At 43.5% G+C, this 15,032-nt stretch overlaps 1 long non-coding RNA gene across 1 annotated transcript in view; it reads left to right on the top strand.

Annotated features, from left to right (window-relative positions):
* Nucleotides 1-15,032, top strand: part of LOC113261624 (uncharacterized) — a 341,122-nt gene that overhangs the window by 4,651 nt on the left and 321,439 nt on the right. The window contains exons 2-6 of the long non-coding RNA XR_008957555.1: nt 56-298; nt 1,545-1,658; nt 3,580-3,828; nt 4,287-4,465; nt 13,492-13,621. This is a non-coding gene — a long non-coding RNA (uncharacterized LOC113261624). The remainder of the gene's footprint in view (nt 1-55; nt 299-1,544; nt 1,659-3,579; nt 3,829-4,286; nt 4,466-13,491; nt 13,622-15,032) is intronic.

The raw sequence follows: 15,032 nt of genomic DNA, 5'->3' as shown, positions 1-15,032 counted from the left end.
TTTTTATGAATTTCTGCTAAATATATTCCTGCCTTTTCTTTTTCTTTTTTTGCAGGAGACTACTAGAAATATTTAAGTTACTTGTCAATTATTTTAGATCCTCAACGGAAATGTCTGGGTGCGACATGCTGCTGACATGAAACATCCCAGATCCCTTAGCTTCTCATGGGATGCATGTAAATATATGTAGATAAATCTATGTCTGCAAACATATACATACATCTATCATCTATCCGTGCAAATGTTATAAAGACTGTGGGGGGGGAGAGGAAGCATTCCAAAATCTAGGAGATCACAGGTAATTTTAATTTTGTTCTTAATTCCCTGTAGTTAGAGAAATATGTATATACATAAAAGTTACATGTATTTAAACTTTAAAAAGAGGTGGTAAGGAAGTAGGTTGGTCAGCAGGGAAAGCATGCCTTTGCCTTCGCGGTGGAGAGGGTAACTATTGTCCTAACTGTCCAGGTATCCTCAGCAGGTCTCACCAGTGTGGAGATGGGCTCCTCATCTTCCGTCACCTGAAGTCATCAAACATGTGTTCCATTCACATGATTTCTGTAGCTTGGACTCTGCACTCATCTAAACATTCTTCACATCATAACTGAGGTTGAGAATGTGTAGCGAGAGCGTCTTGTGAAGCAGAGGGAGCTGGCTGTTCACCACCTCAAGCACTCTCTGTCCATAACGCTCAAGACAGTGCAAGTTTCACTGTAAACTTGTTAATTAGAAGTACAATTCCTGGTTAAGCTCAGTTAATATAAGTTAATGTCCCAGTGACAGATTCATTATCGGTGTGCTGACAGAATCAGATATCTGAGCTTTCCAGGGAGCACAGCAGGCCTCGTTCCTGGAACTTTACCAAGGTGGGGCCATCCTGAGAAGCTTCTTGGCAGCTAGCCACATGACCCGTCCTGTTAACACTTGCACCTGAATATGTTCATTTTCCTGAATATTCCACACTCTTTGCTTCAGCTCTCTAGAACACGGTCTGTTTTCTCATTTTCTTTACCAGACGGAGAAACCTTTGAAGGCAGAGATTCCTTTGTCATTTTTTATGTGTACGTAGCCCCTAGCACGGTACCTGGCACAAAGGATGCATTTCATTAATATTTACTGAATGGAAACATATACATTAATTGAGGTTAATCACCAGATGTATTTAACCATATACACAAAGACCAAGACAGATTTTGGAACATCCACTCTTTCGGATTATTTCTACCTTACTTTACATACATTAGCCTACTAATCACATAAGTGCATTTGTAAACTATTGATCTGTTTTCGTCCCATCGCCCGTACAGTTCTCAGTGTGAGCCCCTGTTACAGTGTTATTCGAGGTGGGTGATAGTTAAGGATATGTTAGGCCATAAAAGCCGCCCCTCTTCCGTTCTGACAAAGCCCCACTTGTAAGAAATGACAGAACTTGCAGGGGGGTGATGGCAGTGGAGTAATCCAGTGTGGCTCACGTAAGAAATCAGTCTGTCTGTGAAGAAAGCTTAAGTCTGTTCCAATGACATTTTCTTTTGTTGTTTAAAAAGTCTACCATTCCATACAAAAATGTGCAGAATGAATTCATCGAGGGCTCCAGGATGAGGAGAGTGTTGGCATTTTCTCTCCTCCATAAAATGGATTGAAACAGACGGAGAAGAAAGGTAAATACCTGTGACCTCCTTTCAATAGGCCTCTGCTGAAGTCATTTGTAATGAATGAGGCCTGCAGGGAAGGGTCCTCTGGGAGGCCCCTCAGGCTTCCCCTCCTCTGATGGGATTCCTTTTCACTCTCAGGAGCTCTTCTTTGCTCTCAGGAGGAAAACAGCTAATAAGCTTAGATATGAACAATGGGTTCCACACATACTGTGCAAATTTCTCAAATTTCATTTGCACAAAACTGCCAAAAGGCATTTCCTCAGCTCCAGCCACTGTCCGTACCTCGGGGGAATGTGGGCAGAGTGGCAAGGTCAGCCCCACAAGGAGGAAGCTTTTCCTGGTTTCAATAAGGCACTTTATGCCCATTCATAAGGCAATGCTTGGAGGGCTTTTTCCCTGCCTGGGCCTTTGAGCAGGAGCACCGCTGTGCAGAAAGAGACAGCCGGGACTGAGCCAAGGGGAGTTCGGCTGACCTTGCCAACCGGTCCGGGACTGGCTCTGAGGCTGATGTGGGGTGCCTTGGTTTTGAAGCTGACTCACCCTTTGCACTAGACTCCTATCGGGTGGGTGAGGATGTGTGTGAAATACGTTTGTTTTACTCTCAGGCAGTTTTTTTGTTTTTTCTTTTTTTCTTATTTTGGATTGGGGCCCTAGTCTCCTTTTAAATCATTTCCATATATTTTATACACTACTTCATGTTATATAGGCCAAATGTAATAATTGTTTTTGAGAATGATCCCTAAGAATAATTTAGGAATTTTGCACCATTTAAAACCCACTGTTTTCAGTAGTTGCAATTTTCAGAGAAAGTTTTTATTCTAGAGGAAATGTTTCATAGTAGATTTCAGTGAAAAGAAGTTAAGGAAATTTTAAGAGAAAATGAAGGGTAATTCTAGTGAGGAAAAAAATTAAGGAAAATTCAGTGAAAAAAAAAATCCTGATTTCGGGGTTTTCCAGGAAGGCAAGAGGAAATATTCCAATGTGCTTTAGATTACAGCTGCCAAAACTGGAAGTCTTGTCTTCAGGGTTTCTGAGGTTTGAGAGGAAAATAGGATTTTGAGAGACAAGTGAAAAGTATTGATGCACAATTATTGGCTCTATAAATACTCATTTCCATAGAGTAGCATCTCATTTCTCTGAAATCATTACGGCTAGTGAGTTTAGTACTTATTAACAGAAAACCAACACAAGTGGGCTTAGCAAGAGGGGAATTGAATGGCTGTCATAAGAGAGGCATAGGTAGGGCTGTTTGATGAAGGGGCTCCAGTGGTGTCACCAGGGCTCTGTTTCTCTCCGTCTCTCACTTCTGCTTCCTCTACATTTTGTCTTCCCTCCATGGTCAGTTCCATTGCCGCTGACTTCTCTGGCCTCAGAGCTTCCCTATCCACTGCCTCTTTTCCAGCTGATCCTGTAAAGCTCCTGGGAGTCTCTCTGATCGAACTGATTTAGGTCACATGCCCCCCTCCGAGCCTTGACTGTGATGTAGGGAGATCCAATGCACTGGTTGACGTAGGCTGGGTCACTGACTTCCCGTGGGGGCCAGTGGAGCCCCCTGAGAGTCCAGTGGATAGAAAGAAAGCAAGGGAGAAGTTCTCAAATGAAAATCAACGGCACGAGAAGGCATAACGGAAGTTGGAAAGGCAACAATAAAGGTCCACCCAAATTTATCACATTTAAAAACGTGTAATTTTCCTGTCTTCTTCAATAGTTTGTTGAAAAAAGAAATAGTATTTTGTAAGAACCCTACCTGGGTTAATAAAACTTACCATTCTCAGTACTTGGTAAGATTTTCCAGTTTCCATACTGAGTTGCATAAGGCTAATCATATTTAATATTCTTGACTCACAGGCTTTTCTAAAAATGTTCATGGGGCTGGAATGGACTAAATAAGGAATGCACTTTACCTCCTGTTCCCTCCACATCTCAGTCCTAGGAATCCCAGTGAACCTCTTCAGCTGGTGCTGCACAAGCTAGTGTGTCTTTTGGAGGCAGAGCCCCGGGATGGGGTAGATTGCGCTCTGTGAAGTGGAACACCTGGGGGTGCACACCTGCAAAGGGATCAGATGGAAGCACGTGAACTGGGATGAGGAGATCCCTGCCCGACCACCTGATTCTGTCAGGAGCCTCCAGGCTCTCACACCCCGCTCTAGGCTTTAAAAGTGAGGGACCGTCACAGGTAGGTCAGCTTGGTGATTCTCTCATCTGTTCTCTCTGGAATCTTTTTGTATTATGTTCTTTCTTTTTCTTTTTTTCTTTTCTTTTCTTTTCTTTTCTTTTCTTTCTTTCTTTCTTTCTTTCTTTCTTTTTTTTTAAGATTTATTTATTTATTAGAGAGAGAGGGAGGGAGACAAAGCAGGGGTAGGGGCAAAGGGAGAGAGAGAATCCTGAAGCAGACTCTCCACTGAGTGTGAAGCCTGACCTGGAGCTTGATCCCATGACCCTGAGATTATGATCTGAGCTGAAATCTAGAATCAGCCACTTAACCAACTGAGCCACCCAGGCGCCCCCAATGTTATGTTATTTCTATAACAAATTCTCTGTCTTGGTGTTTGTCGAGAGATGCTTGAGTCTCATTCATGTCTGAATTTAGGTGACATATTAATCCTTTGTACGTTTTTTTTTTTTTTTTCCTAGCGCAGCACCTTACCAGTGATGACTTGCCTCTCATGAATCCAATAATTAATTCACTGGCGGTTTAATCTTTATTAACTCTGTCATGCCGAGGGATGCATTCAAGATATTAAATATTTTCAATTACTAGAAGGACCCCAGTAGAGGATGCAGAAAACAAAGGCTGTGAGGCTTACCTAGAGGTGAGTATTCCTAGAACCATTTCATCCCGTTCTGTCTACTCTCAGTAACTTTGCCTCAATTGTAAACGAACATTCCATGTCCTCAAGGATTTTAAGACAACTAGAGACCTTTTCCTCTGTGTACATGACCCCTAGTTGTTAAGCTCTCTTAGGTGTATGGTATTTCTCTATTTCTGATCACGATCACTTCTTAGAACTGTCAGGGTGCTTGCTTCTCGGAGACTCTTGGATTTCCCTCTTGGTTATACTTTCTAACATGAGAAGGACTGAAAAGGCTGGCACATAATTCAAATGCATGTGTTTAATGAACTGACTTGGGAGCATTTATTTTGTCTTCCTGGGGGCTCCCTCCCCCCGTCCCTCTTATTTTCTAGTTATTTGCCCAGGTTCTGGGTGTGAAAAAAGGTGAGGATATTTTGGCTCTTTGCATTTTGCAAAAGGCAGATGTCTGATTTCTAGTTCAAAGGACTTCAAATAAAACAGATTAATCTTAGTGATGTCATGCTTTATGAATGGATAAATGGTTTTCTTTTAGCTATTCTGTTAAGAATAATTTTTTCCAATGATCAAGAAATGCACCGAGTCAGTGCATGTTTATTTTGCCGTTGGCAAAGAGATGTGAAATAAAGCAGGAATAGATGGATCTGGCCCTCAGCTGAACTGCAAGGTAGAAGAGGTTCACCTCAGGGCCCCTCAGGCGTCTCCTCCCCGCCCTTCTCCTGTTTCCTGAGCTTGTCCTCATTCTCTACTGTCCTTGCCTCCAGATATGCAGGGCTCCTCCCTGCTCTGCCGGCCTAGCCCTCTAGCCCCCAGAGGGTCATCAGGCCCTTGTTTGGCTCTCCCAAACAATCATCTGAACCAAACAAAGTTGATTCCTGATCTTGCAGTCTGGATCCTGCTTAGCTGTCACTACTGAAAATGAGCGCAACTTCTGGAACCAAGCCTCATTAAGGTATTAATGCACTGTGATGCTTAATGTATTATTTCTCCCAAGGATGCTGACAACGTGATAAGAAACACTTAAGGACCGTTTATATCTAAGCGAAAGGAATGATCATCCATAAGTGGAATTCCAGGCAAGTCTGTGGTCCAGGAGGTCCAGTCATCTTTGGTCCAGAAGGGGGCAGTTGGCCACTTTCTATACTTCCCTTGGGGCAGACAGAGGCTCTTCTTTCTGGGCTTTCTCCACGTCTCGCTCCTTCAGTGAGGTTGTTGAGAAAACCTCCCTGAGAGCCAGGCTGGCAGAGGATGGATTTCCAGCTGTGTTCCTCTCAGGTCCACACCCAGGGTTCAGCACTATTTGCAGCCATCTCCATCAGGTCTTGGAAGAATCTCTCTTGGATCTAGCCTTCCTCCAGAGTTGGCCTTCCGACCATCTCCACCCCACTTGCCCATTGGGGTAAAGCCACATTCCCATTGCATCTTGGTGACAGAACCCTGTTGCTTTCCATCTGGAATTGCTCCAGAAATGCCCTGTCTAGACTGTGAACTTACTTTGTGAATATCAACACCTCCCTGGGGCTGCTGGTTCTTTCCCTAGGTTTCCTGCCTTTGCTACCCCTTTCTCTCTAGGTCTAGCTCTCTCCCAGTAGGCTGCTTTGCTCACCCTGCCCTGTAGATACTGTTGCAAAAAAATGCAGTTACAATACAGAGCATGGTGAGTACATGTGGATGACACAAAGCATTTTGTAGTAAGGAAGATTCATGATTTGAACCTTGGTTGCCTCCAAGAGAGCACTCGTTCCACTCTATCACAGATGCATACTCCTTCCCTCCTGCACCCAGAGCCTTCATTTTTCTAAGATAAAACATTCTATTCCCCCAGGACAGGATTACCAGATTCTTCGTCATTCTGGCCATTTTGTTAGAGGAAAATCCACTTTGTCACTGTCTCCCTGAAAATTTTGTGTCCAAAAAGGAGCAAAATATAGGCAGCTTGAGAGTTCACATAAGTGTTTTATCATCCAACCCACATTTCTCCAACTTGTCCACAAAGATACCATGAGAGACTTTATAAAAATGGCTTGCTGAAATCCTTGCATGTCAAAAAGAAAATCAGGCTATCTGACATAAAACACACAAACACACAAGCACACATGGGACAACATTTACACATTACAACTTACATGTGCAAAAAACCCCCCAAAAACCAAAAAACCAGTACTCTTTATTTTCCATAAGTGATCTCATCTTTTCCTCAATCCCATATTCCGTTTGGGAGTAGGAAAAAGAAATCTAAAACTTGCCAGTTCTTGGTATCTTGGTAACTTTGTCTTTTCTGTTTTTAAATAGTCTCTGTTAAATCAGCTCAATGTCTTTGGGATAAATATTCATTTGATTTAGGATTCAAACCTGGGAGATTCTCTCCTTTTAAAGATTTGCCCCTTCACTTCCCACTCCTTAAGGAGTCATGCGCATATTAGCAAGGGGGACCACAGATCAATCAGTATAGGGTAGCTGGTCTTTGTCTGGGTCTTTGTGCTGTTTTTGGTATCTTCTCTGGTCACTGTCAGATGGTCCTTATTTCTCTTGATTGTTGGGTGTCCTGCTGGCTGGCTTCTGCTGTAGGAGGCTGTGGCTGGTGAAACTCCCTATCAGGACTCAGTGTAAAACATCTACTTGCTATAAATTGTAGCCACTTTTCTCACCCTGAAGGGTCCAAATTGAAAGTATAGGAGACAGAAAAGGTGACGGTGAGATAGTGACTGTGTGGGGCTGAGAATAGGCAGTGCATTTCAGGCTGCTGACTTGGCAAGAGTTGGGGCAGCTACCATGGTCTCTGCTGCAGGAAGAGCTGCCGTTAGAGGCAGCCCCAGCCTCCCTCGTCCATTTCAGCTGGGAGTGTGGGGGGTCGGAAGTGACTTGTCCGTAGAGATGTTCCCCATGTGGAAATCAGTCTTTCCAGTCTTCAGTTTCAGAAATGTGAGGATCTCAATAGAAGTGCTCACCTGCAGGCTTGATTTTGTGAGAAAAAAACAATGACTCTAATCATGGAAGCTGAGGGCAAAGTGGACAGAGCCCAGACTTGGAGACAGAACTGGGTTCATTTCTACCTACTCCTGTTGACCTTGGAAGAATTACTGCACTTTTTTGAACCTCAGTTTGATCATCTGTAAAACAGGGTAACAGGTGCTTCTCTGATGAAAGGGAAACAGTGTCCATCAACCAACGGCAGCTGTAATGGTAAATCATAACAGCATCTTCTGAACATAAACATTATTTTTCTAACATTCCGAAGACATGGCAGCTTGTTTCCTTTACCACTGGTTGGCTTCATTAAGTATGACATTTCCCCCCAATACAACCATTTTTCTTTGAGACAAATGCCTTTTTTCCTTAGAGGGATGTGTTTCTCCCTCTTCCTGACAGAGCCCAGAGGATCCCTGGGAACATCCTTCCTGTCCCTCCCCTTGGGGGCCCTGGGCCACACTGGCCCTGTATCATTGCCATCATCGCTCTGCCCGGGGACAACTGCTGGAAACTCCCATTGTGACTTGTTGACGTCAATTCCGAGGATGTGCAAGATGGATTAAGAAAAGGCCCCTAGTAGCTTTTGCTTTTCAGGAAACCAAATGTTTTTCAAATCAGAAGTAAAAGGATTTAACACAGGCAGGCCAGACCCTCATCTCTGTCAAGGAAGGGGCTACACAACTTTCACTTATCCCCCCCAGCCCCTGATGTATTTCCCACTGGGCCTTACTTCCCTGTCACACGGTAAGCCTTCCCTTCCTGATCTTCTTCCTTGAAACCTTGTGGCCGGGCCTTGCTCTGTTCTGTATCCAGATTGTGATGGGGGGTGAAGGCAGGCAAAGCAGAGAGCTCCTGCCTCTGAAGAGCCAAGGCTGGTTTTATTCTTGGGGTTGTAGAAGTGGGCTTCTCCCAGAGGGTGCTTCCTCTGTTTATGTACATAATCTCATCTCTGCAGCAAGAGCAACCACTTCTCCTACCCATCTTTGACCCCTAAAATATTCTCATGAGGAGCATGACAGCCTGCCTAAAGAAACCTGGTTCCAAACCCAAAAGTCCCTTTCCTTGTTATCAGGGAAAAGTGGCTCTAAATGGTAATGTACCTCTTGTCTTCTTCAACTTCTCCAGTGACTACCCTTTCTTTGCCTGGCTATCTTTGGGGTGTGGTGAGAGTTGCAGGTGGGTGGAAGTGGAGTTGTATAATCCTGTCTCTCTTGCCCACAGAATTCTCAAGTTTTCGGAGCCAAGAAGGAGAGTTAGAAGTGATTCCGGTCTTCTGGATGTGGCTACACTGGGGGGGGTCTCAAAAGTCAGTATTAAAAGCCAGCACAAAGGCAGCTTGGTCTAGGGTTTCCATAATCTGTAAAGATCTGTAGAGATCTCTGCAGATCTCTTTTTCTAGGAGTCCATGATTCTAGGCTACACGTGATTCACTGGCTTAGGGAAAATGAGGCCGAGGTGGGACTAGGGGCATGCAATAGAATCAGAAGACCAGAAGGTGGCAGTCGTGGTATTTATAAGGTGCCACAGACCACACCGTAACTGACGTGGCCCTGGCTTCCTTCCAACTGGCTACCAGTGAAACAACTGTGTTTTGTTAGCACCATGTTACACAGAGCTTTTTTTGTGAATTTCTGCTTTTACCCAAACTAGTGCAGCCTACTTTCCTTCATGTTATGAGTGTTACTTACAATGAATTCAAAGGCCGGAAGGTTTTGTTTGTTGAAGTTTGCTCCATGTATTTATGATGCTTTCTATTCTTTGAAGCTTGGACAAAAACAGCCCCGAATTCTCTGGGAAATAAGAGAACCCATTTGTTTAGCAACTGTTCACTCACTCTGGGAATGTTCCGGAGGTCTAGATGTCTAGATGCAAGGATGTTACTGCCTATCTTGTTAAGGTCCCCCCCCCCCCCCCGCTTCTCAAGGCTTTTAATATTCTTTGTATGAGTTTAGTGTAAAAAGGCACCAAGTTAATGCTGCCTTTACATGACTAATAGACTGCTTCATGAATTAGTAACTCTGCCTATATATTTTTAATAATAAAAGAACTTACTTAAAAGGAACTTGAAAGCCACTGAGAAACTTGGGAGAAACGCAGCAAGAAGTCTCTCTGACTGCCACTTTGTTTAGCAAAGGAAGATTTTTTCCAGAGAAAGTCATTGGCAGAAGTCTTATTAATGGCAACATGGAAACCTGTCCTCTTATCTACTTGCTTGGAGCTTTCTGGACTGGAATAAGGGGCTGCCAGCCGTGGGAGGAACTTTAGCAGAAGCTACATTTTTTCCCAGTAAAGATCCAAATAGTAAATATTTTAAGCTTTGTGGAACATAGGGTTGCTGCTCCCCTCTGCCACTGTACCTCAAAAGCGGCCATTGACAATGTGTAATTGTGTGGGCATGGCTTTGTTCCAATAAAACTTATAGAAACAGGTGGCAGGCTGGATTTGGCAGGTGCCATTCCCCAATGGGCCATAGTTTGTAGAGCCCTGAACCACAGGAAGGTAGACTTAACTTTCCTTTCTCTGATGTGGACATTTCCTTTCCGATCCTCTAATTTTTGCTAGGGTGGTAGTTGAAGGTTGTGTTTGACTTTATCCTCATAGATTTCCCATTATTATAGGAACAAAGAGGGAGAAACAGTTTTTATTTCTGTGGCCTTTGTAAGTAGGGAAAAAAATCACTGACAAAATTAGGGGATTGGGGTGATTTGTTTCATCTCCTCAGTTCTCAAAAGTTAGGGTTCTATGGAGTCAAGTGGATTCAGCGTAATCTTCTGATGGCATCATATTTGGCCAGCAGTCATCCTTTAAGTAGGAGTTGGCACAGAACAGCCTGTGGACCAAATCTGGCCCTCCACTTGTTTTGGTAGATAAAGCTTTATTGGAACACAGCCATGTTCATTTGCTTACATGTTCTTACTGCTTTTGCTTTATAATAACAGGTAAGTAGTTGTTACAGAGACTTTCTGACCTACAGAGCTCAAGATATTAAGCTTTGTAGGCTGTATGGTCCTTTATAGAAAAAGTTTACTGAACTTTGCTCTAGAGTAGAACTTTTCAGACCCTGTGATGAAGGACTTTTTTTTTTAAATCCATCATGATGATGTGGGGTTCCTCTGCCCATGACTGGTAGCAGATTGTGCCTCATGTAAGTCCCCACACAAGTGCTGAAACCCCACATCAGTCCATTCCTTTTGAAGGACATGAGTCCGTTGCTCATGTCCTCAGATGTGACCATAGTGTCAGATGTCTATGAATGTTTTAAATGCTTCCATCCAGATTCTGTCTTTATCGAACAGTGGATGGGGAACAGGCAGGTTGCAGACCAGCAGCATGGTTCTAGGGCAGTGCTTCTCAAAGTGCATCAAAGTCGGTGATTAATTCAGTAAACATGGGGTGGAGCGTGAATTCTGAATGCAGAATTTCTAACAAACTTGAGGATGACATGTATGGTACTGCTCTGTGACTGTACTTCGAGTGGCACTGTTTTAGAGGTACGTCTAAAGGGCTCAGCAGTGCTGGCTTTGGGCCCCACTTAACTGATGAGGTCTATGTTACATAGAGAAGTGAGGCAATTTGCCTTGGGCAACCAAGAACGGAATACAGATGCCATTTACCAAGGGATACCTAAAAATGGAGACACCCTCTTCTTGCCCCATACATAATATTGTAACCTGGGAATCAGGGGTCTTAGTGCAGACACGAGGCTTGCTTGTGACTTAGCTGAAACCAAATCAGTAGTGATATTGATTATAGCCTGTTAAACAAGTGTGGAACACAAGAGAAATGCAAATTACTCTTAACCTCCTTCCCCCCTCATGACTCCCACCTCCTTCACTTCCTTCCTCCTCTCACGTTATTATGTGTTGTTTGGAGAGTCTCCAAATTTTTGGACCTGGAAGACATTGGGAGAGAATATATCAAGCAGGAAATGGAATCGTTTTTACATTCTTGTAACATTAACACGCGAAATATATACTTAAGAGATCCGGCCAATGCCTTTCTGTGTCATTTGGGGGCACTGTTGAAGCCACGAATGCCAGACTTTGGATTTGCATTGAGATTTATGTTAGAGCTGCATCTTGCCCATTTTCTGCCCTCCCTTAGCTGTTGTTTATCAGGAGCTTTTTGTGTAGTTCAGCTGCTGCTGCTTATTAGTGTAAACGATATGGGCCACTGAGAAGAACAGAAAAAGAGGCTAATAAGGGGAGCTTAACTTCCCTGGTTGCTCATCATGAAAAGTTTATTCAGGAGCCAAATCTCCTTTTTAAAGATTCTCTCCATATAGTACCGTAGAAATGCTGTTGATGTTTGCTCAACTCTACAACCAACATCCCTTTGCTTTTGTATCTATACTGTTGCTACAAATCATTCTTTTTCAGAAAGGCTTCCGGTGGAATGAGTTCATAATGCATCAAATCAAAATGGTAGCCACGTTTTCTTCTAAGATAAAATGCCAACCTGGGGCAAAGTCATTTCAAATTAAGAGCCCTTTCTTCTTTTTATAGTACTTTGGCCTCTCTCGTGTTTTCTTCTTAATAGTTTGCCAGAGATAATATCAAAACCATGACAACTCCTTGCTGGTAATTTGGCCAGTGGTGGGGTAATGTCATGAGGGTATTTGAAAAGAGGGATTCTAGAGTACTGACAAAGCCCTACTGTATTGTTTGTGATGATTCATGTGTTGAACAAGTTACGTAAGGTGGTAAGGATCAGAATATAAGCATCTTTGTTGCTTAAAATCTCAGGGTATTTCATCCTTGGGAAATCCAGAAGACTGCCCAGATGAAAAGATTTCTGTAGGCTAAGATCTTAAATCAACCAAGGGGAGAAAGAAGGCATCCACAACTCGACATAACCAGTTTTTTTCTCTTTCCCAGCTGTGGAACTTGATGGCCCATCCTCTGTGTGCTCTTGCTGCCAGTGGCAGGGTTGGTCCCCCAGGCTTCCTATGCACATGTCATTCTGTTCCTGTCCCTCCTGCTGCTCCCCCAGTTCAGTGCTTTTCATCATCTTGTACCTTGACTTCCGACATAGCTCCCGAGTGATCCAGCTGCCTGAAGTCTTACTCTTCCTCTGGCCTCTTACCATGTATCTGGAACTCAAATCCCATATGTCCTTCTCTTTCTGAGACTTGTCGTCACCAAACAGATGACATTCCTTCACCTGTGTGTGTTCTCCCAGACCCTCCATTTTCAGCCTCCCATGCTTCTGCATTCCCACCTCCCACCACTAGCTGCCCTGCCCCGTACTTCACACTCTACGAAGATGGAACTATGTGCAGTTTTCATAATGCCCGCTTTTTCACGCCTTGAACCTTTGATCATGATTCCCCTCTGCCTTTAAGAGTAGCAGTGGTTTTCAACCAGAGGTGATTTTGCCTTCCTGGGAGACAGTTGGCAATGTCTGGAGACATTTGTAGGTGTTTGTATCTTGGCGAAGGGTGCTGCTGTCTTGGAGAGGGTAGAGGCCAGGGATGCATGAAGAGCGTCCTATAACAAAGAATTATCTTGCCTAAATGTCAGTAGTGCCAAGGCTGAGAAACTTTGCTCCACTTGTAAATTTCCAGCAGGATAATTTCTGCTTTCCAATTAGGATGTAGGGAAGACATTCTCTCCTGTGGCAAATCGTCCCCATCCTTCCTCTCTTAGGCTCGGTAAAGTATCCCTTCACTGTTTTACAAAAATGCTATGTATACCTCTACTGCTACTGTTCAAGTCATATATTATTACTATTTTATTTAATTTCAATAAAGGCATTCCTGATACAACAAACAGGCTTCCAGTTGTCCTAGAATGACTGCTACATCTCACATTCTTGGTTCAGAGCAAAGCCAACAGGTGGTTCAGCTACCTCCCATCAGGTCTGAGAAACATATTCAGAAACCAGCTCTACACCAAGGAAAAGACAGGCTATCCTTCCACTCACATTTCTATGGAGGAGATGCTTTCTTTTCCCAAGGCCAAGTGGAGGTTCCACAAGAATTCTTGTTTAAAAAAGGGGAAATATGGAAAGGGTGACTGTCATTTTTATTCCTTTTTATATGTCCGCTTTTCCAGAGAATTGGGGACAATCAGATGGGACAAGTGAGCTTTTTACCAGTAGACCATGTTGGAGGCACCATCTGTCCATACCAGCCAGCAGGAGTGCATATACAATGAATGAGAACAGAATTACCACCAAACTCAGGTGGGAGTGTGACCTGGCCCAGTTAGGAAGGTTTCTTTTGTTCTTTTCCTGCTACCTAACAGGGAAGTAAGCAGCTGGGTAGAGGAAGGGGAAAGGGGAGATGTGAAAGACCTTGTGACCCATCCCTCCATTTTAGGTCAGTCAAGCCAAAGGTGTGGCTTGTGCTTGGGGTGGGGGTGGGGTAGACAGAAGAGATTTGAATCAAATGCAGTATTGAAATCTTAGAATAAAGAGAGCTGAGTCTTACAGGCTGAAAGGATACTGTTTGTGTAAGTCAGAATGTCTGAAAACTTACAAGTTTAGGTCAAGATAATAAAAAGGAAGGCATTACTTATATAGGCCATGTAGGGATAGTTACTGCCAAAAACTTCAGGTTTATATAATAATGAGTTGACATTACCCAATAAGCCACACACACACACACACACACACACGTATATTATATGATAAAAATTTCAAACACTACAGAAAAAGATAAGAATTATGTAATAATGACATAATCTAGTTTTCACCACAACATGGGGGCAGGCAGTCCTTAGGTCCTTCATTCTTCCTATGGGCCCATCTTTACTACAGATGGGTGAGTCATAAAATTTGGAGGGCTCCTGCATTGCGGTCAGCACCGATGACTTTCTCCAGTGGAGCTCAGAAAGAAAGGAACAAAGCCAACATGCCTGTTCCAGCCCTTGTCCCACAATCTCCATCAGACTCATGTGACACATTCTAACATCAATATCTAAGGCTTTTTTTTTTTTTTTTTTTGGAATGCTTGAGTATTCTAAGAAAGTCTATAAAGGTCAAAGTTCTAGTTAACTCAAACACTGTCTTGTATTCCGCAAGGGAAGGCATTTCAAGTTACGACCTATGTATCCTGCCTCCACCCCTGACTGGTTGACTGGTTTCATTTTGCACCATGTGTGCATGCACACACTTTATCATGCAACCCTTTCTTTGTGTGTCTTGGCCTGAAGGAACAAACCCTTTCCATGGGAGATGTCTCTCCCTGAATTCTTTTTGGCTTCTCGCAATTTGAGAAATGTCTTAGACCGCGTCCTTTTGAGCATTACCCTTATTTTCTCCCCTTCACACAGGCTCTGGAGGGAAAAGGGCTGTGTCATTCCCACTCTGGAGGTCTGGTGACCTACCTCATTTGCTGAGCCTAGTATAAAGGGATGATGTGGGAGCTCTTGTGGACAAAATGATCAAGAATTTCAAGATGGCGACAACAGTGCACTGAACCAAACACAGGGGCCCTTCTGAGCATGGGGCGCCTGTGTCAGCAGGCCCTGCTCCTCTGTGAGAGCAAGAGCCCAGTCTGTCTTTACTGGGTCACCTCTAAAGAGAGCAGTTTTCATAACCATTAATTCATTTTTCTCAGTGATTATCATGTAGTCATGTACATCTCCCTGCA

Source organism: Ursus arctos, unplaced genomic scaffold, assembly GCF_023065955.2.
Source record: "Ursus arctos isolate Adak ecotype North America unplaced genomic scaffold, UrsArc2.0 scaffold_5, whole genome shotgun sequence".
In the NCBI taxonomy this organism is placed as follows: domain Eukaryota; kingdom Metazoa; phylum Chordata; class Mammalia; order Carnivora; family Ursidae; genus Ursus; species Ursus arctos.
The sequence above is the reverse complement of the archived record's forward strand: the minus strand, read 5'-3'. Positions and strand labels throughout refer to the sequence as shown.